General features: G+C 44.2%; 1 long non-coding RNA gene across 1 annotated transcript in view; it reads left to right on the top strand.

Moving 5' to 3' along the window:
• Nucleotides 1–2338: 2338 nt before the first annotated feature.
• Nucleotides 2339–23868, top strand: part of LOC142656325 (uncharacterized) — a 49343-nt gene continuing 27813 nt past the window's right edge. Inside the window, exon 1 of the long non-coding RNA XR_012849657.1 lies at nt 2339–2524. This is a non-coding gene — a long non-coding RNA (uncharacterized LOC142656325). The remainder of the gene's footprint in view (nt 2525–23868) is intronic.

Raw genomic sequence — 23868 nt, 5'->3', positions numbered from 1 at the left:
CAGCCCGAAAAATGCCCGAAAATAGGCCGTGTGAACATACCCTAAACTTTAAAGTGGTATTCGAGTTACAAGAAGTTGCCCTCTATACGTAGGGTAAGGGTGGTAACATTCTGATCGGTGGGTGTCCGACAGCTGGAACCCCCACCGTTTATGAGTACAGGGGTCCTGTACCCCTCATTTAAACCGAGCGGCAGGTCACTCATGCGCACTGCCGCTCCATTCATTCTCTATGTGAGCGCCGGAGATAGGCGAGTACAGCGTTTGGTAATCTATATGCCAGTACATTAGCCTGTGTACTGATAGTACACAGGCAGTTGTTAGAACATATGGTCAGGCAGCCCTGGGGTCCTTCAAAGGACCCTGGGCTGTCTGCCCATATATGGTATGTTCCTGTGACGCGATCCAAGGGGCATACCCCTTCGCATTTTCCCCTTCAATGCTGCAGTCAGCTTTGATCGAAGCATTCAGGAGAATAGTGGCAGGGATGAGAGGTTTCTCTGATCTCCGCGGTTAGAGCGGGGCTGCGGCAATGTAATACAGCCATTTCCCCTCTCCTGACAATAAGTGTGCGCGGTCAGCACAAGGTGATTTGACCAGCGCTGCACTAATGAGCGGTGGCACCGGCCCTGAATACAGAGAACACAGGCTTTTACAGAGCGCCCACCATGTTCTCTGTCTTCAGTGCTGGCCGCATCACCTCATGATGACCGCACGCACACTTGTCAGGAGCGGGGCAATGACTGTATTACACAGACGCAGCCCCGCTTTAATTACTTTCATGTATAACAATACTAAGTTGTGGGGCCACACAGTTTAGTATCGCAATACATTAATTAAAGGTATTGAACCGTTAGAGGGTTCACGGCATCTAAAAAGTATGGACGCATCATGCAACCCAACACTACACTACATTAAACATGTAGCAATACTTACCTGACCTGCTCTGCCGTCCGCTCCCCCTTCAGTGCTTCTTAGACTGAGTCTAAGACACGCCCACTGTTCTCGGATTGGCCACAGATGCTCTGGCCAATCCATTAACAGTGGGAATGTCTTACAGACTAAGGAGCGCTGGTGAAGCGCACTTCCCCTTTCCCTGCGAGTGACCTGACAGAACTAGGAACTGCTAGGAACGGAATCCCCAGCCAGAGCATAGGCCGGGGATTCCTCTCCTAGAGAGAAGCCCTGATGTCACTGTCCATATATGGACAGTGACATTAGTGGCTGCTCCTTGAGCGGAGTCGCTATTGCCGAATCTGCCCGGGGATTCCGCTCCAGGAGGAGCCCCTAACGTCAATGTCCATATATGGACAGCGACCACAAGGGTTTCCTCTAGGAGCGGAATTCCCCGCCAGATCATCGGCAATGTTGATTCCGCTCAGGGAGTAGCCACTGACGTCATGGTCCATATATAGACAGTGACGTTAAGGGCGTCCTGAGGACGCAGATACAGTTGACAGTGGGACATACCCCCAGCCGCCTGGGACAGCATGACACTGCCTGGAATCCGTGACTGTCCTGCAGAATCCGGGACAGTTGGGAGGAAAGCAATAGTGGAGCATGGAGACATGAGCAGCTTACTGGTAGGGACACAAAGGGAACCAGGTGTGTATAGACAGGATTTGGGCAGGGGTTAGAGCATGTCTCTAATGTTAAAAAAAATGAGTTGTCTCTCTTTACGATTGTTGAGAGTTGGAATATGTGCCACCATAAGGTAGCATACACACTAGCTAAAACATATACACCTATATAAAAACTAGTACAAGCACTAGCTATACAGATCACAAAACTAGTACACCCGCTAGAATAGTAAATTCGCCCTCTGGTACAGACAAGATGGATATACATCACTAAAACTAGTAATGCGCTAGCTACATATAGTTACATAGTTTGTACGGTTGAAAAAAGATATATGTCCATCAAGTTCAACCAAGGAATGGGAAAGGGGAAGTAAAACATTTCTACACATAGGAGCTAATATTTTTTTGTTCTAGGAAATTATCTAAGCCTTTTTTAAAGCCATCTACTGTCCCTGCTGTGACCAGCTCCTGCGGCAGACTATTCCAAGCTGAGTTCAAGTTAAACATGACAGTACACCAACTAGCTCTAGAAGCGCCACAGTATCGCATATGTGTGTAAGGGGGGTCCAACACGGTTCTCCCCCTTATGTAAAAGTACTGAGTGTGTATCCATTTATAAATACTTTCGATTGTCTATTTGTTTTGCCTTGTATGTATTACATGTGTATCTGCTGCAATATTTTACTTTGGCCACTAGATGGCGCTATACTGGCAGGGATATTTAGGAGGGAGGAAGCGAGTACTGTGTGACTGCAGAAAGAGCCAGAGGGGCCTGCTCTGAGTGTGTGAACAAACAGGCCCAACTACAGACACCATGGAGTGAGCCGGTGAGCTGTAATAGACACAAGTGGCAAGGGCCTGATAACCATAAGTTCTGAGTAGTGCTGTGCAACTAGGCCCAAGTATTGAAATGGAGATTCAAGACAGTTTGTGGGGCATACGGACTGGTAAGCAGTAAAGACTTGTCCTCCCCTCTTGATAGCCAAGCAAGTCCTGTTCTTCTGAGGACACAGGTGGAGTGACCGCCACAAACGGCCACCTGGATCACAGATAGTGGTGTGTGTGCAGTAGCTAGACGTGCCAGGCTGTAAGCAGCCGGATTCCCCAGAAGGGTGGGAGCCGCTGAATAGGCCTAAGTGCTGGATTGCCAAGCGGGGCGCAAGTCATCAAGGGCTGATAATGGCCGGGTTGTCATCATCACCATCAGCCAATGTTTAAAGTTGGATTTATTAAGAGACTGTGTTATTGCATTTGTAACGTTCAAGAATTCTGCCTCTCTAAGGCTATGTTCACACTGAGTTTTTGCAGGTGAAATTTCTGCCTCAAAATTCTGTTTGGAAGTTTGAGGCAGATTTTCCTCTCACTGCACGCTGATTTTCCCCTGCGGCCATTGAGCGCCGTGGGCATAAAACGCCGCAAAATACGCTTCCTCTGCCTCCCATTGATGTCAATGGGAGGTCAGAGGCGTAAACGCCCGAAGATTGGGCATGTCGCTTCTTTTTCCCGCGAGGCGGTTTTACCGCTTGCGGGAGAAAACCGCCCCCGCCTCCCATTAAAAGCAATGGGAGGCATTTTGTCTGCAAAATTTTTGTAACAATATCAAGGTGGCCTGCAAGTTTCCTTAGTGGGGACTATGTAGTTGCAAACCAGATGTGATCAGTAATCTGCATGTGGCCGCGGGCCCCAGCCATGCACCCTTCTACAAGTGCAGTGGATAGTAACTAAATGCCATGTATATGTAATAACATATGGGCCTAACAATCACACACAAAGATAGCACACAGCTAAACGGGGAAAGTACAGACCAACTCATCAAACAGAAGTCATATTTAAGAGGCACAAAACTGCAATTTTTCATGTGGAAAATCTGAGGCTTTTTTTGCAGTTTAAACTGCTGGAGATCTATACGCAAATGAGACCCATTCAATAGGGCTAATCTGCATGTGACTGCATGATGCGGTTTTTATGCACGATACATACAGAAACTGTGTTGAAAAGTGATGTCACTTTTTTTGTTTTCTCTTCCGATTTTCAATTATGCATGCAGAGAATTTTGGCCCACATGGTCAACAGGACGGTTTCCCATTAAAAACAATGGGATGTTTTTTCAAAGTGGTTTTCAGGCGTATTTCGAAATACGTGAGACAATCCTCCGTGTGAAAACAGTATAAGCGTGAAGAGGCTCTGCTGCCTGGCACATTTGAGTTCCAGACTTCTAAAACAGGGGCTGGAAATAATACCAAAGTTTCAAAATGCTACGCTGAACGATGTTCCCCAACGTGCACATGCCTACCATCTCCTTCAGCCATACAGCCGCAAGCTGCACCAAACACCAAGGTGCTCTGCTGCCAGAGCCACACATATGGATGTACAAGCAATTATGGTGTCAGACAAACTCCCCTCGGGCCACAGAAATGGGTAGATAACATCCCAGAGTCACTCCACTGGCATAAAAATCTAACTGTAAAGAAAAATAAATGACATTCAAAATAATAACTCCATACCTAAGGGATATGTACAGGATTAGAAAACATGGCTTCTTTCTTCCAAAAACAGCACCACACCTGTCCACAGATTGTGTGTGGCATTGCAGCTCACCCCTATTCACTTCAATGGAGCTGAGCTGTAATATCAGACACAACCCATGTACAGGTGTGGCACTTTTCCAGGAAGAAAGCAGACATTATTTTTTTTAATCCTGAACAACCCTTTGACAAACAAATCACTTAAAAAGGACTATATTAATTTCAAATCACTGAACAGGCCATACTTACTCATGAGGGAGGTATACACACCACCTCGCAACGGGACGCAGGCAAACCACAATGCTACATAGAGGGAGATTACACAGGTGCAATATACTGATGAACAGCCACTCTCACGCCTAATATTCATGATGGGGGTGGCTGCTTCATATTATCATTGCCCACAAATGGAGCTTTTATAAGAGTGTCAGTAATATGGGTGCGTGTAGTACAGCGTATTAGTCACACTCATAATATTAGACATTATTAGTTAATAATTTGGCCAAAATACACAAGCTCGCAACCCGCGTCAAGAGTCCCCATCGTATTGCGAGTCCCTACACTCCTATTACAAACAAATCACTGAACAGAGCTTGCGTATTTTGGTCAAAATATTAACCAATACCTCATGTTTATCATTGATATTTATTGTGTATCATAGATATCTTTTCAGGATGCAGCTAGGTCAAGTGCTGGGGGAGAATGGTATGTCAGTATATTGCAAGGTGCTGGGCAGCCCGCCTTGTCTAATATTATGTGTGTGACTAATAGGCTGTAAGGGTATGTGCACACGATGAGAGGCTTTTACGTCTGAAAAGACAGACTGTTTTCAGGAGAAAACAGCTGCATCGTTTCAGATGTAAATGCGGCTCCTCGTATTATGCGAGGCGTCTTTGTCGCCTGTAATCTTGAGCTGCTCTTCATTGACTTCAATGAAGAACGGCTCAAATTACTTGGCAAAGAAGTGTCCTGCACTTCTTTGCCGAGGCAGTCAATTTACTCGTCGTAGTTTGACAGCTGTCAAACGACGACGCGTCAATGACAGGTCGTCTGCACAGTATGTCGGCAAACCCATTCAAATGAATGGGCAGATGTTTGCTGACATATTGTAGCCCTATTTTCAGACGTAAAACAAGGCATAATACGCCTCGTTTACGTCTGAAAATAGGTCGTGTGAACCCAGCCTTAGCCAGCGTGGTGCAATACATGCACCCATGTGACTGACACTGTTATAAAAGCTACATTTGTGAGCAATGATAATACTAAGCAAACACCCCCCCCTCATGTATAGTAGGCGTGTGAGTGGCTGTTCATCAGTATATTGCACCTGTGTAATCTCTATGTTGCATTGTGTTTTGTCTGCGTCCTGCTGTGAGGTGGTGTGTATACCTACCTCCCTTATGAGTAAGTATGGCCAGTTCAGCAATTTTGAACAACCCTTTGGGTCCATTCAGATTTTCTAATAAAAAACGAAATCACATTGAAAATTGCACTTAAAAGCAGTAAAAATGCAAGCAGCTTTCGGATGCGGTTATTCGATGCTGTTTTAGCTGCACCTCAATCGCAATGTCTGAATGCACACTTTTAAAGCGGCTCTGTCAGTTTATCAAATCCCTATCTCCTATTGCATGTGATCGGCGCTGCAATGTAGATAACAGCAAAGTTGTTTTTTTTTTAAAAACAATCATTTTTGCCCAAGTTATGAGCAATTTTATATTTATGCAAATGAGCTTTTCAATGAACAACTGGGCGTGTTTTCTCGTTTTACCAACTGGGCGTGTATTGTGTTTTTACCAACTGGGCGTATATTGTGTTTTTACCAACTGGGCGTTGTGAATAGAAGTGTATGACGCTGACAAATCAGGATCATACACTTCTCATCGTTCCCACCCAGCTTCTTTCACAGCAGACACAGCGTGACGTCACCCACAGGTCCTTCAACCTTGTCGTCGGACAAAGAAGATACATCGGCTCCAGGCGTCCAAAAGTTTAATATGCTCGTCTCTAGGGCGTTTGCTATGCTTATGTACATTGCAGCGCCCATCACATTCAATAGGAAATAGGGATTTGATAATCTGGTGACAGAGCCTCTTTAATGAAGAAAACCATAATGCATGTGTGCTTAGGTTTAATAAGAGGTCCTTCATGTTGATTGGCTGTTTTTATAGGTGGGCTTTCGAGGACATAGAGGTAATGTAGGTTATCTCCTTGAAAAGAATGCCCAATGCCACAGTACTGGAATTTCACCCTGTCAGGCTGGATACTACACCGTGTTCCAAATTATTATGCAAATGTTATTTTTCGCTGATTTTCCTAAATAGTCAATGCAAATGACAGTCAGTATAATCTTCAAGCCATCAACCGTTGGAGTATAATGCGAATTTTATTGAACAAATCTCCTAATGAGAACAGATTTTTTTTTTAGAAGTAAAAAACTCAAAATGCACTGTTTCAAATTATTATGCACAACTGAGATCAAAACATTTTAAAGGTTGTAAAGAGAACTAAAATGGTAATTTGTTGAATTTGCAGCATCAGGAGGTCATATTTACAGAAATCAAAAGCTCTTTCAATCAAAAAAAACGTAACAGGCCAAGTTACATGTTAACATAGGACCCCTTCTTTGATATCACCTTCACAATTCTTGCATCCATTGAATTTGTGAGTATTTGGACAGTTTCTGCTTGAATATCTTTGCAGGATGTCAGAATAACCTCCCAGAGCTTCTGTTTTGATGTGAACTGCCTCCCACCCTCATAGATATTTTGCTTCAGGATGCTCCAAAGGTTCTCAATAGGGTTGAGGTCAGGGGAACATGGGGGCCACACCATGTGTTTCTTTCCTTTTATGCGCACAGCAGCCAATGACACAGAGGTATTCTTTGCAGCATGAGATGGTGCATTGTCATGCATGAAGATAATTTTGCTACGGAAGGCACGGTTCTTCTTTTTGTACCACGGAAGAAAGTGGTCAGTCATAAACTCTACGTACTTTGCAGAGGTCATTTTCACACCGTCAGGGACCCTAAAGGGGCCTACCAGCTCTCTCCCCATGATTCCAGCCCAAAACATGACTCCGCCACCTCCTTGCTGACGTCGCAGCCTTGTTGGGACATGGTGGCCATTCACCAACCATCCACTACTCCATCCATCTGGACCATCCAGGGTTGCACGGCACTCATCAGTAAACAACACGGTTTGAAAATTAGTCTTCATGTATTTCTGAGCCCACTGCAACCGTTTCTGCTTGTGAGCATTATTTAGGGGTGGCCGAATAATAGCTTTATGCACACTTGCAAACCTCTGGAGGATCCTACACCTTGAGGTTCGCGTGACTCCAGAGGCCCCAGCGGCTTCAAATACCTGTTTGCTGCTTTGCAATGGCATTTTAGCAGCTGCTCTCCTAATCCTATTAATTTGTGTGGCAGAAACCTTCCTCATTATGCCTTTATCTGAACAAACCCGTCTGTGCTCTGAATCAGCCACAAATCTTTTCACAGTACGATGATCACGCTTAACTTTTCTTGAAATATCCAATGTTTTCATACCTTGTCCAAGGTATTGCACTATTTCACGCTTTTCGGCAGCAGAGAGATCCTTTTTCTTTCCCATATTGCAGGAAACCTGTGGCCTGCTTAATAATGTGGAACGTCCTTCTTTAAGTAGTTTTCCTTTGATTGGGCACACCTGGAAAACGAATTATCACAGGTGTCTGATTACAATGATCCAAAGAGCCCTAAGACACAATACCATCCATGAGTTTAATTGAAAAACTAATAATTAAATGTTTATGACACTTAAATCCAATGTGCATAATAATTTGGAACACGGTGTATAATACTTGATGCATTGCCAAGGAGAATTGGGCAATCTAAGGATGAGTATTATAGTGTCCAGTCTGACGGTGAAATCGTGAGGTCATCTTAAGGTCCCAGAGCAGATGTCTGAGCTAGTCCCTAAGTTATGCCCATGGCTAGGACTATTAGGATGCACCTGTGTCAGAGGTATGGGACACCTTTGTCAGAGGATCAAAAGGAGGCACTAGGGGCGTAACTAGGAAAGACTGGGCCCCAAAGCAAATTTTTGACTGGGGCCCCCTCCCCCGCAAAAAAATCCCCTTCCCCACCTCCATATCCCCCGCCCTCCTGACAATTAAAATGTATCATTTCTGTGTAAAATTTAAAAAACAGCTAAGCCACAAGTGTACTCTTACTAACCTTTAGTTACAGGGTTACGAAAATTGTAACAAACAGTTAAGCACAGATATTATTACATTTGTTATTACTTAAGTTATTTTATAGTCATAATAGTTATTAAACTGACCCGAAACTTAAAGCACACTCTTGTACATAGTGCCACGCCCAACCTCTTTTGTACATAGTGCCACACACAACCCCCCTCGTACATAGTGCCACACACAGCCCCTCCCTTGAACATAATGCCACACAGCCCCTTCCTTGTACATAGTGCCACACAGGCCTGGGAGCCCCCCTTGTACATAGTGCCACCCCAAACAAATAAAAAAAACTTATACTCACCTAGCCCTGTTCCTGCGACGAACAGAGCTGCTCCACAGCAGCCTGATACGGGACCCTTGCATAGGCCGGCGTTATGATCACATCATCACGACGGCCTGCGCAGGGACCCTGTCCCAGCGCCTTATAGGCTGCAGGCCTAACTTGGAGGGAGTTCAATAGTGTTCAATTATCTCTGCTTCCAAAGGACGCAGATACTGTTAAACGTGGAAGTCGCCTGGGGCCCAGATACCCAGTGCTAGCGACGCCTATGCCATGCTGCAGGCCACTACAACAGTAGTAACGCCACTGAGCGGCACCTTTGACAAATGCAATAAATGGAGAACCAGGTGCCAGCGCTAAAGGGGCACGTATGGAGGCTTATCTGGATTGTACAGTGAAGTCCCTATAATTTGTTGTAAAAAAATATTGCTGTCCTTTTATCCTTCTATATTGTCCAGAAAAACAAAACAAAATGAATGTTGGCAACCCAGGCTGCATCTTGTCTCATAACACTAGTATAATAAGAATAATTCCTGGGCACTCTAAGGCCCCATGCACACGACAGTGCCCGTATAGCTGCCCCACACAGTATAATGCTCCCATAGCTGACCCCACACAGTATAATGCCCCCATAGCTACCCACAAACAGTATAATGCCCACACAAGCTGGAATCACACACCACATTTTGCGGCATTTTTGTGGTGATATTGCAGCATTTTTTTTAGTGCAACCAGATGTTACAGTAAAGTCTATAGTAAAATATAAAATGCACTACATACAACTGTGTATTGGTTTGTGGCAATTTTGTGGTCAGTGGCGTTTATTTTCCAAAAGCAGCATGCTCGGGGTATATCATTTTTTCCAGGCGTTTTTCCCATGGTCTTCTTTATAGGACCTCAAAAACGCCTGAAAAAAAGCATGTACAAAATTATACCAAAGTAAGAACGCCAATAAAAATGCCTTAAAAAAACATTTTAATAAGGCTGGCGTTTTTAAAGACGTTTTTTTAATGGTTAGGCTTCCTTTCTGGCAATTTTAACCGCAACAAAAAATACTTCTAAAAACGCTAGCGTTATTAAAATGTAACGTGTTTTATAAGGCATTTTAATGGCGTTTTTCATTTGGTGTAATTTTGGACATGCTTTTTTTCTGGTGTTTTTGAAGTCCTATAGGGAAACCTATGGGAAAAACACCATACCCAGAGCATGCTGCACTTGGAAAAAAACACCACTGACCACAAAATTGCCACAAACCTAAAACGCAGTTCTGTGTAGTACACTTTATATTTTACTGTAGGCTTTAATGTAACATCTGGTCGCACTAAAAAATGCAACAAATAATGCTACAAAGAACGCCATTAAAAATGCTACGAAAAACGTAGAAAAATGTTGTATGTGAATCCAGCTTTAAAATTGCCAGGAAAATTCTGTGTGTGAAGGAGGCCTAAAAGTAATGTAACTGCTGGTCACTTTAGTAGTTATTCAGTATAATTTAAATAAAATTCGAAAATGGCAATCCCCATCATATTGCAACAATCAGGTAAGGCTTCGTTCACATCTGCGTCGGGACTCCGTTCATGGGTTCCGTTGGACCTTTCCGTCAGGGGAACCCATGGAATACAAACTGAAACATACTGAAACCATAGGTTTCCATTTGCGTCACCATTGATTTCAATGGGACAGATCCGGTGCAAATGGTTTCTGTTTGTCACCGTTGTGCAAGGGTTTCATTGTTTTGGCGGAATCCATACTGTAGTCGACTGCGCTATTCATTTAGTCAAAACAACGGAATCCTTACACAACCGAGAGAAACTGAAACCATTTGCACCGGATTCGTCACCATTGAAATCAATGGTAACGGAACCTATGGTTTCCGTTTGTTTCAGTTTGGTTTCCGTTCATGGGTTTCCCTGACGGAAAGGTTCGACGGAACCCATAAATGGAGTCCCTACGCAGATGTGAACGAAGCCTAAGATTGTAATGTTTTATAGAACCTATAATAGTTATGGTGAAATTTGTGATTTCACTTATAATACAAGTTCATTTTGAATTTTCTGAAAAAAAATATATAAATGAAGAAGACCAAGATGGCTGTTCTGATACGACATCGTGTAGCGGTGCCTTCATCTCTGATCCTTTACCCCTTATAAACTGTAATTCAATATATAGCCATGTGAGGGCAGCAAGATCTCATCAATGTGTGATTTTTACCCCACATAAAATTCTCTGGAACTTCCAATATTCCTGGATAGCATTCATCAGAATATGCATACACCAATTTAAATATGTATTTAATTTTGTCTTTAAGATACAGCCTTGAAGACAAGACAAACACATCTTTCTAAGATTTAACCCCCAGTTCTTATGCAAATTTTGCTTTATGTTAAATGATTGACAGAATATCAAGCCATGCTTTCCTCATAGTGTGGCCTTGAAGGGTATTCTTTAACAAAGAAAACACGTGTCCCTACGTAACCTGACTTGTTTCATTCAGTGGATGATAAACTTACAGAAAATATTAATTGGATAAATATTGCATCAAATGTTTTCATTAATGCTGTATACTACATTAAAATACAGTATGCATTATAATAATGCATTTATTTTAAAAAAAAATTTGCTTATCTCAATCTTGTTCAATTGATCTAGTTTTCTGACAATTTTACTGTTCCATTTTCAGCATGAAAAATATTGTTGTAACAAACATTACAAAAAAATGGATTGAATCTACATGGACACATGCAATGACTGACCTTTATTCATATTGAACTGCTTTTGGAGTAGGAATCATTTAAAGAAGCAGTCAAGCAAATTTTATTTTCCAGGCCCCCCCCCCGGCCCGTTTTAACATTAGGTGAAATATAGTGTAATGTTGTGTTTCAGCTTAGCTGGTTCTCTTTCTTACCCATAGCTGCTCCAGGCCGACTGAGGTGGGGGGTCACATGATTTTCATTCGGACTCCCTGAATCCTACAGTGTCTGCTGTCGGGATCGGAAGTTAGAGTCTCAATGCAAGTCTATGACAGACTCGATGTGAGTCTAATAGACTTGCACCAAGAGTCTGCTCTCCAGTTTCTACAGCAGATTCTGTAAGATTCAGAGTCTGAATGATGATCACATGACCCTGGGCGGTCCAAAACGGAGCAACTGTGGGTAGAATAAAGAACCTGGTATGCTGATACACAACTTTACACTACATTTCACAACATGTTAAAATGGGGCGGACCAGCGAAAAAAATTATTTACTAGAATGCTATTAACTGGTCTGTTATGAATATGTCCAAAAATATCACTGTCATGAGACAGAGGATCCTTAAAGCGTACCTGTCTTTTAAGGTGACTTTCCAGTATCAGCTGTCATGTGTGTGTACATGAGAACTAACACTATTCCTAACCATAATATGACTTGTATCCGGCATTTTTCACCAGTCTTCCCCTTCTGTTGACTCTGTCTAATTGTCACTTGTCCCTGAAATCAGCTCGGAGTCTAGCTACTATGATGTCTTCCATACACAGTACACACGGAGAAGAGGAGATCCTGCCCTCATCGCACACGCACACACACCCTCTCCCTCCTGCCTCCATAGACATTTATATGCAGCAGCTGTTATCTGATCTCTCGGGTAGACTGTAAGGTTGTGGGGGAGATTTTTTACCCTTAAAGGAGATGTTCTTTGGACTTTAATGGCACTGTACATACTTTTGCTATAGTTTATCGCTTATGTGCCTGTTGGGTCTGTGCCTGTCCTCTAAGTGGTGTACTGAAGACGGCGAGGCCTGCCTGGCCTGTTGCACTTATATAGCCTACTCGGCCCATGTATATGTTTTATTGTGCTATTATTTAACATGTTTACGCTGTAACGTTGTGGCTATTTCTTGTAAATATGATATGATGGCTGGCTTGCTTGACATCTAAAGTTGTTGGACCATGATGTGTGGCTGCATTGCGTGCCATAACAGCACCATAACAGTGCCAGGACGTTGCAGCGTGGCTATGCCGCATCCTGACTCTGGGGGCAGCGTTTGTTCTAAAGAATGGTGATTCAGTGTTTGGGTGGAAGATTTGGAGCGAACCTGGGTTGTTCTTTTGATGAGTTGGAGAGCTGCTGCAGTGTATGGAGAGCTGTGACAAGCTGCACATTGACAACAGCATTTTGTTGGTCCTGAGTCTGTGGTCCAGGACTCCCATTGAGTGCAAAAGTCATGTGAGCAGTGGTGGGTATGGGCAGGAGCCTTCCCACTGTGACCAGCCAAAAAGCTGTTAGCCATTTAGGGACTACTAGGCCTGTATTGCCGGATCGGCCCCTGTAGAAGGAAGGGGTGCCTTTGGCCCTGTCTGCGGCACAGATCAAGCCAGCCATCATCCACTTGCCGTAATTGTGTCACAGACTGTTGTATTGTATAATGATAGGTCCTGGAATATTTGCTTAACCATATGTACCTTCACCACCAGTCAATTGAAAGTTGTATTTTGCCACTATCTGCCTGCTTCATACCATCTTTGCTTCAACACACCTGCAATGGGCTCCTACACTACACCCACCTGGGGTCTTGACCTTACAAGGCTGATAATCATCTTTATCCCTGCCTCTCTCAAGACAGATTTTACCAGTGAATTGAGTGAATGATCAGTGCAAGAGGTAGGGTAGGGGGAAAAAAAAGTCTAGGTGGAAAACAAGGCATTTTTCTGTAATCAGTTATATTCCTACATTTCTTATCTTTGCTTGTACTATTGATTTATGGAAAGATTGTTGAAACGACAGTGACTCTTTAAATAAAGAAATCTATAACACTCCGATAAAATGTTATATTGGAGCTCTCACTGTACAGTTTCGACAGCTAGGGTTACTAAGTTATATACTGTGCCTGTTACCCACCTGGAAAGAACATCTTTGAGGAGTTTTACTGGGCTTATCAAGCCAGAATACGGCTTAACTAGGGTGCTCCCTTCTCTGATTGTTCGGGTGTTTGTGAGCACTGTAGATGCATCGCAAGCAGAGGACGACACCCAGGAAGGGACAAGGGGAAGACTGGAGAGATCGCTAGATGTGAGAAGTGTACTACAATATTCTGCTTTATCTTGTAAGTGCACTTGTAGGTGTAGACTGTATATTGGAAAGAAAGTGCTACAGGGCACTGTGGATAACTTTATTTTAGGTTATAATACAGGTTTTCATCTGATGATGATGGTCCTGTGCTACATGCACAACAATGTGGTTGGATTGACACTAATGCTGAGGATATGAAGTTGCTGCCGTGGATTAATCCTAATGACGATTGGATTGATCAGGGATGAGCATCATGTAGATGCGATGTCCATCTGGGGCATCGCTTCTTGTAAAGGAAGAAAACAAAAGGGGCAACAGGAGCTCCTGGTCCTCCCTCAGACACACTAAAATTCATGAAAAACTTTTGTACTACAAAAAAATTTCGGAGAACTAGTGGGAAGAGGGCGCAGTGGGAGAGAAGTGATGAGTAAATAATTCCTTTATATGTTAAACAATAAAGAATAAAATAGATAAGATGTGAGGACAAAATAGGATAGAATAAAATGCAGTGAAAAGGCTTGTTGGTGTATCATTTTATTAAGTTTGGTGGAGTTAGAGCGGGTTGCTAAGCAATCAGGGTATACCATTCAATTGTGTGGAGCGGATGAAGTTCCATGGTGGAGAAAGCATTGCTTTGTTTTTTAAATAATAAAAGAGAAAGAGGATGATATGATCTATCATGTAGGGCCACTAGGATTAACTAGCGGAAGATTGACAGTATTTGGTGAGCGCTGAGAGTGTCCCGTTGCTATGGAGACACTCTGGCAGTGGAACTACGTAAACCCAAAGGAATCATACTTCACTTCGCAGCAGACGTCGCTAGGCGGCTGACAGCGGTTTAAGAAGGGGGAGGCAACAAGCTGGGACCGTTAGTGTGGTAGGGCTGCAGGAGCTGGGACTGCAGAATTTCCCAATATGTATGAATTTGTTGAGGGACGGGTCGCATTAGGAACATGGGTGAGATGGAGGTGCTGATTAGTGGAGTTAGAATTTCTAAGTTGAACGGGGTGAAGGAGGGGCTTTGGTAAGAGGAGAATCTGCTTGCAGATAAGGATGGGATGGAGGGCGATGAGCTTGCATTTTAGGTTGAAAATTGGATTGAAGAATTGATAGTAGCGAGATGTTGGATGAGTGATAGATGTTGAAGGGGGATGATGATGTCTATTAAGGGGGGTGGATGGGGTAGGTGTGTAAGGATGTGACCCCCGATATGTGGTAGTGTAAAGGTCAATGCAGATGTGTCGCGGCAAAGATGGTATTAAGTGGACATTTGTTGCAAATTCAAACTTTAATACGCAGGTATTCTCAGAACAACTGGCCACAGAGGAAAAACAAAAACCCTTTTTTTCCAAAATGAGAGGCACAGTTCTTAGACACAGCACAGGCAGGTAGTTATTGCTAGATGGATTTGCTTGATGTGGCGGACAGGGCCAAGGGTGCCACTCCATCATACAGGGGTTGGTTCGGCAATGTAAGGCCTAATACGCCGCAACTGGGTTACTACTTCATTAATTGACACACAGGAAGGCTCCTGCCTGTACCCACCACTGTTCACATGACTCTCGCACAAAATCATGGGAAAGCTCCTGCCTGTCACCTGCAACACCCTTCAGGACCACAGACTCTGCCCAATCATAGCACTGTCACTTCTACCGGAAGCTCCAGACTCCTTACACAGCTCTACAGCAACTCTCTTTCTTTCGGACGCAGCCCAACTTCCAACCCAGGTGTGATGAGAAGCCCTGCCCCTAACTTGGTGTAGTCCTGGGACTGTTATGGCGCATCATAATTGTAGCCAACATGGAGGCCATCCCGTACACTCAGGTACCAAGAAAGTTAGACCACCATCATTCCACGTGACCTGTGTCACTGCTATGGGGTATGTGGACCCACTAGGCCGCTCCGCCGTAACCGAGTAGCAGCTGGCCAAACAAAAAATAAACATCTCTAGGACGAGTACCTGGATGGATGCTTTGGCAAACACTCTGCGTGGCAGACACTAGGCGTAGCAGAGACTTGGCACAGATGACACTTGGCACAGATGGCACAGATGACACTTGGCACAGATGACACTTGACTCCAACTCTAGACTTCTCACAGGAAAAAAACACAATTACTGGAAACGGTACACGGGATACACGATACGGGAACACAGGACACAACAAAGGACCATTTGCAATAATGAACATGGGCAGACACAACAACGCTCAGGCAAGGAGGGGAGGGCTGAGCTCTTTTTATAATTCAGGGTGTTGATGGGATTGGGTAGGGAACATTTACAGGTGCACGTGCTCGTCCCCGGCCTTAAAGGGCCAGCGCGCACACCTGTAAACCTTAGGAGAAACTACAGGGCAGTGCGGCCACATGTGCTGCCATTTCAGGGGAGGGAGACGCCTGCAGGAGTTAAGAGGTCTACGGTCGCAGCCGCTGGAAGGTAAGAGAAGCCGGCGGTAAGACCGCGGACATTACACCCCCCCTCCCCGCTTCTTAGGTCCAGAGTGTGAGAGGAATTTTTTAACGAGTAGGGGCATTCGTGTTCTGGCTCCCAAGACCTCTCCTCAGGACCAAATCCTTTCATGTCCACCAGATCAAAAGTATTTCCTTCTCTCTTGTAGTACAGAATTTCCTTCCCCTCGAAGATGTCAGAAGAACCGCTGGGAGAAATGTAGCACAAGGAGATTTACTGTAGTGGTTCAGGACCAGAGGCTTTAGGAGGGACACATGGAACGAATTGGGAATCCTGAGAGTAGGAGGCAGCCGAAGCATATAGGACACAGGGTTTGTTTGTTGCAAGACCTCAAAATGGCCTAGTATCTTGGAAGCGAACTTGTGAGAAGGGATCTTGAGATGAATGTTTTTAGAAAATAGCCAGACCTTGACTCCAGGGGAAAACCTGAGGAGGAACTATTCTTTGTCTTTCGGCATACGTTTTCATGCAATCAACTGCCTGAATGATCACGGACTTGGTTTGTTGCCAAATGTGAAGGGAAGTCCCAAATGAAGAATTAGCTGCCGGTACTTGAGTCATGGCTGGCACAGGAAGAGGAACTCGTGGATGCTGACTGTATACAATGTAGAATGGAGAAGAAGCATTAGACTCATTTGTATGGTTATTACATGAGAATTCTGCCTAAGGCAGAAGCTGTACCCAATTGTCATGTTGGGCAGAATCAAAATGACGAAGATGATTTTTTAATATTTGATTGGTCTTTTCCACTTGACCATTAGACTGTGGGTGGTAGGCAGAAGAGAAATCACACTTCACATCTAGCAGATTACACAGGGCTCTCCAGAATTTGGACGTGAACTGTACACCCCAGTCCGAGACAATATGGAGGGGTAGTCCGCGTAGACGAAAGATGTGTTGAATGAACAGATTTGCCAGACGAGCAGATGGAAGACCAGTTAAAGGAACAAAATGTGCCATTTTGGAGAAGCGGTCCATCACTACCCAGACAGTAGTAGATCCAGCTGTAGGAGAAAGGTCTGTAATAAAGTCCATAGCCATGTGTTGCCAGGGGGCATCAGGCACTGGCAAAGGTTGGAGCAGACCACCAGGTTTGAAGATTTGTTTAAGGCCCAGTTTGTACAGGAGGAAACATAGTCCACAACATCCCTAGACAGCGTGGGCCACCAGTAGTGATGAGTAATAAAGTCCCGAGTCTTACGGACACCAGAGTGCCCAGCCAGTTTGGAACTATGTCCCCAGCGGAGAATCATTTCCTGGTCAGCAGGACGAACAAAGATTTTTTTCAGAAGGAATGTCCTTGATCTGCAGAGGATTTACAGCAGTAATCCTAGAAGTATCAATAATGTGTTTGAGTTTTTTTTTCTGAGTCGTCCGTTTCGAATGACCGAGACAGGGCATCGGCCTTAATGTTTTTGTCCGCAGGGCGGAAGTGAAGAAGAAATCGAAAAGTGGTGAAGAACAGTCACCATCTAGCTTGACGAGGGTTCAGTCGCTGTGCAGACTGCAGATATGTAAGATTTTTGTGATCGGTGTAGATAATGATGGGGTGAGCGGGACCCCTCCAGCAGGTGTCTCCATTCTTCCAAGGCGAACTTGACATTGAGCAATTCTGAATCCCCAATAGAGTAGTTGCGCTCAGCAGAGCAGGGTGAAAAATACTGCCTTAACCTTAGAATTCTTTTGAAACAGGATTGCTCCAACACCAATGGAAGAGGCATGAACCTCCACGGAAAACTCTTGAGTAACATCAGGATGACGAAGAACAGAGGCAGACGTGAAGGCGCTCTTGAGGTTGGAGAATGTTCACTCTTCCACTGGGGTCCTTAGCGTTCACTCCCTTTCTGGTAAGAGCTGGGATGGGGGTTGTAAGGGACTAGAAATTTGGGATAAACTGCCGATAAAAATTAGCGAATTCAAGAAATCTCTGTATAGCGCGAAGACCCTGAGGACGTGGCCACTCCAAGATGGACTTCACCTTTTACGGATCCATTTAAAGACGACAATCATAGACAATATAGCCCAGGAAGGGCAAGCACCTCTTTTCAAATACACACTTATCTAGTTTTATGTATACTTTATTCTCACTTGGCTGCAACAAGACTTGGCGTACATGCCTCTCATTCAACGTCCGATCGGGTGAGTAGATCAAGATGTCATCCAGATACACCACCACAAAGACATCTAGAAGATCACGGAAGATGTCGTTCATGAATGCTTGGAACACTGCTTGAGTGTTACACAGTCCAAAGGGCATGACAAAGAACTAGTAGTGATCGTCTCGGGTGTTAAATGCGGTTTTCCATTTGTCACCCTTGCGTATACTAACCCGGTTATAGATCCAGCTTAGTGAAAACCTTAGCTCCACGAATCCTGTCGAAGAGCTCGGAGATAAGCGGCAAGGGGTACTTGTTTTTTACCGTGACTTAGTTTAACCCATGGTAATGTAATGACTGGGTAGGGAGACAGACAGGTGAGCCCTAATCTACCCGCCACTCAGTCCCTGCCTACTTGCACGGCCCATCCTAGGCGACGGCGTACAACTGGGCGACGGTCCCTACACTCAATATGTGCATGACAGGCAAACAGACAAGGGTACACAGAAGCTAAGGGAAATGGGGCAGTTGCCCACGGCAACATCATGAGCAATAGGCGTAGAGAACGAGCCGAGTCAAACCAGGAGTGAACGAGGTACCAAACGCAGAGCAGGAGCGTAGTCAGTAAAGCCAGGGTCAAAATGAAGCAAGGTCAATAATAATAGCAGGAGCAGCAGAGCCAGGAAACAGGATAGAATCACAGGCAAAGATAAGCAGGAAATGAAGGTATAAATAGACCGAGGGCGGGAGCTAGAACTGTCTGGCCAGGCTGTGATAGGCTGGTAGGCTCAGGAGTGGGAGAACATGAGTAGTAGCAGATCGAGCCACTCTAACAGACCTAGGAGCAGGTACAGACTGATTAACCACGGGCGCCAACACAGAAGCTGTGTCTGGCAGATCCTTTACAGGTAATCAATGCACGGTCGGAGTGACCCATCCCTATTTTCCACGAACAAGAATCCGGCTCCGGTTGGTGAAGAAGACTTTCTGTTGAAACCTCTCAACAGGTTATCCTTGACATACTCCGACATAGCCTGGGTTTCAGACAAGAAAAGCGGGTAGACCTGTCCACGGAGGAGTGAGGCTCCAGGGAGCAACTCTATAGGACAGTCATATGGACGGTGAGGACGAAGGACCTCTGGCTCCCACTTGCTGAAGACATCAGTGTAGCTGGCATACAGTGGAACCAATCCAGAGAGTGACTGAGGAAGTGGAGAAAGAATGGGACAAACCTGAGGCAGGCAGCGGTGCAGACATCGTCCCCACTGGGGAACCTCTTCGGAATTCTAATTAAGGACTGGGGCGTGCTGGCATAGCCATGGCAATCCCAGCAGGAGGGGGTTAATAGCTTCAGTTAAGACATAGAAGGCAATTAGTTCTGAATGAAGAACTCCTATCTGTAGTCTTAGTGGCTTAGTAATAAACAGAATAGGGTCCGGCAGGGGCTGTCCATCAACTGAAGCGACCGCCAGAGGTTTCTCCAGAGGGACAGTGGCCAACGGAAGATGGTCTACCAGGTGCTACTGGATAAAATTTGCAGGCGCTCCGGGATCCAAATAAGCAGGCACAATGTGCGATCCTTCACTAGTGACAACTGGCACAGTAATAGACAGTTTGGTAGAGAATTTAGTGGTTGAGGGAAATTCACCTAGTATTGTCTCTCCAATAAAGCCTAGGTACCGGAATTTCCCAGCTTTTGCGGACATTGGCGCATGAAATGTCCCTTTTGGCCACAGTACAGACATAATCCAGTCAATTGTCTGCATTGCTGTTCCGGGCAATCGGAGTCTATCCACCTGCATAGGCTCCTCTGGAGGTGCAGAACAGGGCAGTAGTGTCCTTTAAAATTTTGGTGCCAGTTGACCAGATCTCCTCTCCTGACGGACTTCCAGAGTGCGTTCTTGGATCCTCATATCGATCTTGTTTGCCAGAAGTATTAGGGCATCCAAAGTAGCAGGAAGCTCTCAAGCTGTCAGTTCATCCTTTTATATGAGGAGCAAGGCCCTGCCAGAACGTTGCCACCAAGGCCTCATTATTCCAAGCCAGCTCTACCGCCCGCGTATGGAAGGAAATGCGTACTCCCCTACAGTTGACTGTTCTTGTTTGAGGGTCAGCAGTGAGGCAGCTGCAGAGGATATTCCACACGGTTACTCGAGCTCAAAAGTGGTAGAGCAGAGAATTTCGAGTCCACTTGTTCCAAGATGGGGTTCGACAGGGCTTTGCCAGCGAGGAGACAAATTATACACACTACCTTGGCCTCATCAGAGGGGAAGAGATGGGCAATGGGCACATAACTTAAAGTTGATCGTACATTGATTGATAAAGCCTCTACAGGCCTTAGGATCCCCGTCGTAGCGAGGCAGTAGAGGCAGCGAAATTGTAGACCCAGGGTAGGCAGGAGGGGTAACAGGTAGTGGAACAGCAGAAGCAGGCAGAGGAAAGGCAGTAGGATGATCCAAACGAGAGATTGATTTTATTGCCTGTCCATTTGCATCATCTGTACCGCTGTCTTGGGTTGATCGTGGGATCCATGGTCTGAGCGTACTGTCATGGCTATCGTGTATGAGGACCCGCTAGGCTCTCCGCCGTAGTGAAGTAGCAGCTGGCCAAACAAAAGTCAATAACAGTCTCTAGGACATGAGTGCCTGGATAGATGATTTGGCAAACACTCAGCGTGGCAGTCACGTGGTGTGACAGACACGTGGCATAGCAACACATGGCATAGCAGACACTTGGCACAGGTGACACTTGGCTCCAACACTAGATTTCTCAAAGAAACAAACGCAATTACCTGAAACAGGATACGGGAACACAGGATACAAGATACAACTAAGGGACCATTTTCAATAACGAACATGGGCAGACACAACAACGCTCAGGCAAGGAGGAAGGGGCAGAGCCCTTTTTATAATTCAGGGTGTTGTTGGGATTGGGAAGGGAACATTTAGAGGTGCGTGCGCTGGCCCTCTACGGCCGGGGACGAGCGTGCATGCGCACCTTTAGTAAACACTACAGGGCAGTGCAGCCGCGTGTGCTGGCGTCACCACGGAGGGAGATGCCAGCAGGAGTTCAGAGGTCCGCTGTCACGGGCGCTGGAAGGTAAGAGTAGCCTGTGGTCCGCGGACATTACAACCTGCCATAACTGACAGAAGATTACAGTGCAATAAAGGAAATAGCTGCAAAAAATAAATACAATATAAATGCTACAGACCACACCTCCTCCGGAAAGCCACCTAGGGGATAAAAACCGTAAATAAATAGACCATACTTTGGCATACATACAAATATGCACGTCAGACACTAAAGTCCCCTTTAAGAGTTGGGAATTCTCACCCACACTCTTACATGTGTAATGGCTGGAAGGAGATAGCTAATGGGATATGTAAGTGGAAAGGTAATTGGGATTTATGTCAACAATAGTCTGGTAAGTGATGGGAGCCGATGTAGGTAATAACTGCCATGTACCATAAGGAGGTCATGAGCTTGTGATTAGTGGGATGGGAGAATAAGGGAACCATGGTTATGTGGAAATCATTAACAATTATAAATATATTATATAATACATATACAGTTAGGTCCAGAATTATTTGGACAGTGACACAAGTTTTGGCATTTTAGCTGTTTAAGCCCATATTGTTATATAATTGTATATTCAATATGTTTTGGTAAAGTGCAGACTCTCAGCTTTAATTTGAGTGTATTCACATCCTAAATTGAGGAAGGGTTTAGGATTTACAGCTCTTTAATATGTAGCTGCCTCGGTAACCATAAGGTAATTGGACAATTATCTCAAAAGCTATTTAATGGGCTGCATGGGCTATTCCCTCATTAATCCATCATCAATTAAGCAGGTAAAAGGTCTGGAGTTGATTCCAGGTGTGGCATTTGCATTTGAAAGCTGTTGCTGTGAACCCACAACATGAGGTCAAAGGAACTCACAATGCAAGTGAAACAGACCATCGTTCTGCTGAAAAAAATGAAAAAATCCATCAGAGAGATAGCAGAAATGTTAGGAGTGGCCAAATCAACGGTTTAGTACATTCTTGGAAAAAAAAAGGAGCACAATGGTAATCTTGTGAACGCCAAAACGCCTTGACGTCCACGGAAGACAACAGTGGTGGATGATCACAGAATCCTTTCTATGGTGAAGAAAAACCTCTTCACAACATCTACCCAAGTAAAAAACACTCTCCTGGAAGTAGGTGTATTAGTATCTACGTCTACCATAAAGAGAAGACTTCATGAGAGCAAATACAGAGGGTTCACCACAAGGTGCAAACCATTAATCAGCCTCAAAAATAGAAAGGCCAGATTAGACTTTGCCAAACAACATCTAAAGAAGCCAGCCCAGTTCTGGAACAGCATTCTCTGGACAGATGAAACTAAGATGAACCTGTACCAGAATGATGAGAGGAAGAATGTATGGAGAAGGCTTGGAATGGCTCATGATCCAAAGCACACCACATGCTCTGTAAAACATGGTGGAGGCAGTGTGATGGCATTGGCATGCATGCCTGCCAAAGGCACTGGGTTACTAATGTTTATTGATGATGTGACTGAAGACAGAAGCAACAAGATTAATTCTGAAGTGTTCAGGGATATATTTTCTGCTTAGATTCAACCAAATGCAGCAAGATTGATTGGACATCACTTTACTAGCCAAGCGATTCTGAGATTGTTTTCTTGTGACATATTGTACTTTATGTTAGTGGAAAAATTTGGTCGATAAATTCAATATTTTTTCATGAAAAACACAAAAATTGTGAGAAAATGTGCAAAAATTTTCATTTTTCTAAGTTTAAATGAATCTGCTTGTAAAACAGATAGTAATACCACACAAAATAGTCACTAGTTAACATTTCCCATATGTCTACTTTATGTTTGCATCGTTTTTTGAACGTCCTTTTATTTTTCTAGGACGTTACAAGGTTTAGAACTTTAGCAGCAATTTCTCCCATTTTCAATAAAATTTCAAAAGGCTATTTTTTAGGGACCAGTTCAGATCTGAAGTGGTTTTGAAGGTGTTATATATTAGAAATGCCTAATAAATCACCCCATTTTGAATAAAGGAGGAAAAAGCACCCCAACACTTGTTAAAGCAATTTCTCCCGAGTACCGCTATACCCCACATGTGGTCATAAATGTTTTTCATTAGAAAATAGTTATCCCTTTCCGGACTGATCCATGTTTTGCTTTTTCTTTTTCGTTTTTCCCTGCCCGCTTTCCGAGAGTTATAACTTTTTTATTTTTCAGTCAATAGAGTGGTGTGAGGGCTTATTTTTTGCGGGATGAGGTGTAGTTTTTATTGGTACCATTTTTTGATACATACAACTTTTTGAGCACTTTTTATAACATTTTTTGGTAAGGCTAAGTTGACCAAAAAACAGCGATTTTTGCCGTTTTAAAATCTTTATTTTTCATGGCGTTCACCATGCGAGTTAAATAATGGTATATTGTAACAGTTTGGACTTTTACAGACACAGCGATACCAATTTTGTGTATTATTTTTTTACATTACTGTAAAAGGTTTTTTTTTTGGACTTTAAATATTTATTTTATTTTTTTCCACTAATAATAACTATTTACTTTTGGTTTTACACATTTGGTAAGTCCCCCTAGGGACTAATAACGTCTCAAGAA

This window comes from Rhinoderma darwinii, chromosome 6, assembly GCF_050947455.1.
Source record: "Rhinoderma darwinii isolate aRhiDar2 chromosome 6, aRhiDar2.hap1, whole genome shotgun sequence".
Lineage (NCBI taxonomy): Eukaryota > Metazoa > Chordata > Amphibia > Anura > Rhinodermatidae > Rhinoderma > Rhinoderma darwinii.
The sequence above is the reverse complement of the archived record's forward strand: the minus strand, read 5'-3'. Positions and strand labels throughout refer to the sequence as shown.